Source organism: Oncorhynchus masou, chromosome 19 (genome assembly GCF_036934945.1).
Source record: "Oncorhynchus masou masou isolate Uvic2021 chromosome 19, UVic_Omas_1.1, whole genome shotgun sequence".
Taxonomy (NCBI): Eukaryota; Metazoa; Chordata; class Actinopteri; order Salmoniformes; family Salmonidae; genus Oncorhynchus; species Oncorhynchus masou.
In genome coordinates, this window is record NC_088230.1 from 32,357,870 (window position 1) to 32,362,203 (window position 4,334).

Genomic DNA, 4,334 nt, shown 5'->3' on the forward strand with positions numbered 1-4,334 from the left:
CCCCTATATCTCTCCCTCATCCCTCCCTCTCTCCCTCCATCTCTCCCTCCATTCTTCCCTCTACCCCTCCATCTCTCCATCCACACCTCCCTCTACCCCTCCATCCCTCCCTCTACCCCTACATCTCTCCATCCACACCTCCCTCTACCCCTCCATCTCTCCATCTATCCCTCCATCTCTCCCTCCATCCCTCCCTCTACCCCTCCATCCCTCCCTCTACCCCTCCATCTCTCCCTCCATCCCTCCCTCCCTCCCTCTACCCCTCCATTTCTCCCTCCATCCCTCCCTCTACCCCTCCATCTCTCCCTCCATCCCTCCCTCTACCCCTCCATCTCTCCCTCCATCCCTCCCTCTACCCCTCCATCTCTCCCTCCATCCCTCCCTCTACCCCTCCATCTCTCCCATCCATCCCTCCCTCTACCCCTCCATCTCTCCCATCCATCCCTCCCTCTACCCCTCCATCTCTCCCATCCATCCCTCCCTCTACCCCTCCATCTCTCTATCAACACCTCCCTCTACCCCTCAACCCCCAATTCTGTCCATTCATTCACTCATTCGCCCAGGCATCAGTAAAGCTGTGTACTCTACAAATCCCCATGGACAAGGCCTGCGGGTGGGAGGGGGTGGGGGCTAGGGGGGATATGGGAAAGGGGTTGGTAGAAAAGGGTGGGAGGGCCATTGTTTCACCAAGCGAACTCTCTCCATGTCATGCCGATTTAGCAGTTGTCCATATCTCCCAATTTCTCCACATCCAAACTAACGAGGACATCCATCCAGTCATTTGAGTTAGAGCCGGGGTGTCAACCTCATTTTGCCCCGCGGACCGTGTTCAGTGTTCAGCTATGTCTGGAGGGCCGCGCTGAAAATTGGTTATATTTCCTTGCTGACAAAATTTGCAAAAAATAGTTTGGAGAATTCTCAATGTTTCCTGACTGTCTACATTTAATTTCAGTGATAATTAGTGAGCCGACACAGTCAAGAAACTGTATGAATGTAGGTCCACTATAATTTCTACACAGTTTACATTTGGTTTTAGTACTTTTGAGGTATTTTGAGTTTGATTCCCAAGGTATATTGGAACCCTTCATGAGCCAGATTTGGCCTGTGGGTCGTATGTGTGACACCCCTAGTTCAGGGGAATCGTTGTGTGGAGGAGAAGGTGTTGATAATTTTAGAAAGGAGTTGTGGGAGGTGGAGGGGAGGGGACACATGGGGTTGTCGACATTTAGGCTGACCTTGGCCTCGACAGTTATCTGTCGGTTTGATGGTCGATAGCGATGGACATAGTGTTGGCAGGGGTGGGGGGCTGGGTGGAATCTCCAGTGGGCGCAGGGCTGGGTTGACATGTGGGACAGAGCTCAGTGGAAATCTGATTAATTAATCAGAAAGGGGGGACAGGGCAGGATACTCGTCTTTCAATACTCCCCGTCCCCCCGTCATTATCAGTTGGGCTGGCCGGCTCTCATTCAGACAGGAGAGTATAGTCCACTGGATAGGCTGGGGAAGGGGGTGTGGGCGTGTAGCGGATGGGATTCAAACAAAAGCTTGAAGTTGTTATGTTGGGAATAAGACACGTGTTATTGTGCCGCTGTGTTCTTATGTCCTCAATGATGTAGCCAATGTGTCTAACTAGAGATTTCCTGTCCACAAAACAGTCCTCAAGTCAAACAGACAAGATAGCACTTGATCTAAAATAAGTTACATGGAACAAGGTAACGGAAGCTACTGCATCAACTTCAACACACAATAAATAATCAATACCTTCAAAAGACAATAAATAATCATTACTTTCAACACCCAATAAATAATCAACACTTTCAACAACCAATAAATAATCATTACGCTCAACACCCAATAAATAATCATTACGTTCAACACCCAATAAATAATCATGACGTTCAACAACCAATAAATAATCAACACCTTCAAAACACAATAAATAATCAATACCTTCAAAACACAATAAATAATCAACACCTTCAACACCCAATAAATAATCATTACGTTCAACACCCAATAAATAATCATGACGTTCATCAACCAATAAATAATCAACACCTTCAAAACACAATAAATAATCAACACCTTCAAAACACAATAAATAATCAATACCTTCAACACCCAATAAATAATCAATACCTTCAGCACCCAATAAATAATCAATACCTTCAGCACCCAATAAATAATCAACACCTTCTAATGGACATCATTCTTGCTGCAAAATTGTGAGTAATACGGTACCAGCAGAGTCCAGTAGTGTTTTGCTGACAGATGTTCTCAGTTACATCTCTTTAAATGAGTAGTGTGCGTGCGTGTGTGTTTGTGCGTGTGTGTGTGTGTGTGTGTGTGTGTGTGTGTGTGTGTGTGTGTGTGTGTGTGTGTGTGTGTGTGTGTGGGTGTGTGAGTATGTCTGTGCACTTATGTAAGTACCGCTATACATACAATATGCCTATGGCTATGTGTGCATGACAGGGTGGATGTGTAACAGGGTGGATGTGTAACAGGGTGGATGTGTGACAGGGTGGATGTGTAACAGGGTGGATGTGTAACAGGGTGGATGTGTGACAGGGTGGATGTGTAACAGGGTAGATGTGTAACAGGGTGGATGTGTGACAGGGTGGATGTGTAACAGGGTGAATGTGTAACAGGGTGGATGTGTGACAGGGTGAATGTGTAACAGGGTGGATGTGTGACAGGGTGGATGTGTGACAGGGTGGATGTGTAACAGGGTGGATGTGTGACAGGGTGGATGTGTAACAGGATGAATGTGTAACAGGGTGGATGTGTGACAGGGTGGATGTGTAACAGGGTGGATGTGGGACAGGGTGGATGTGTAACAGGGTGGATGTGTGACAGGGTGGATGTGTAACAGGGTAAATGTGTAACAGGGTGGATGTGGGACAGGGTGGATGTGTGACAGGGTGGATGTGTAACAGGGTGGATGTGGGACAGGGTGGGATGTGTAACAGGGTGGATGTGGGACAGGGTGGATGTGTGACCTGGTGGATGTGTAACAGGGTGGATGTGGGACAGGGTGGATGTGGGACAGGGTGGATGTGTAACAGGGTGGATGTGTGACAGGGTGAATGTGTAACAGGGTGGATGTGTGACAGGGTGGATGTGTGACAGGGTGGATGTGTAACAGGGTGGATGTGGGACAGGGTGGATGTGGGACAGGGTGGGATGTGTAACAGGGTGGATGTGTAACAGGGTGGATGTGTAACAGGGTGGATGTGTGACAGGGTGGATGTGTAACAGGGTGAATGTGTAACAGGGTGGATGTGTGACAGGGTGAATGTGTAACAGGGTGGATTAACAGGGTGGATGTGTGACAGGGTGGATGTGTAACAGGGTGGATGTGGGACAGGGTGGATGTGGGACAGGGTGGATGTGGGACAGGGTGGATGTGGGACAGGGTGAATGTGTAACAGGGTGGATGTGGGACAGGGTGGGATGTGTAACAGGGTGGATGTGGGACAGGGTGGATGTGGGACAGGGTGGGTGTGGGACAGGGTGGATGTGTAACAGGGTGGATGTGTGACAGGGTGAATGTGTAACAGGGTGGATGTGTGACAGGGTGGATGTGTGACAGGGTGGATGTGTAACAGGGTGGATGTGGGACAGGGTGGATGTGGGACAGGGTGGGATGTGTAACAGGGTGGATGTGTAACAGGGTGGATGTGTGACAGGGTGGATGTGTAACAGGGTGAATGTGTAACAGGGTGGATGTGTGACAGGGTGAATGTGTAACAGGGTGGATGTGTGACAGGGTGGATGTGTGACAGGGTGGATGTGTGACAGGGTGGATGTGTAACAGGGTGGATGTGGGACAGGGTGGGATGTGTAACAGGGTGGATGTGTGACAGGGTGGATGTGTAACAGGGTGGATGTGTGACAGGGTGGATGTGTAACAGGATGAATGTGTAACAGGGTGGATGTGTGACAGGGTGGATGTGTAACAGGGTGGATGTGGGACAGGGTGGATGTGTAACAGGGTGGATGTGTGACAGGGTGGATGTGTAACAGGGTAGATGTGTAACAGGGTGGATGTGTAACAGGGTGGATGTGGGACAGGGTGGATGTGTGACAGGGTGGATGTGTAACAGGGTGGATGTGGGACAGGGTGGGATGTGTAACAGGGTGGATGTGGGACAGGGTGGATGTGTGACCTGGTGGATGTGTAACAGGGTGGATGTGGGACAGGGTGGATGTGGGACAGGGTGGATGTGTAACAGGGTGGATGTGTGACAGGGTGAATGTGTGACAGGGTGGATGTGTGACAGGGTGGATGTGTAACAGGGTGGATGTGGGACAGGGTGGATGTGGGACAGGGT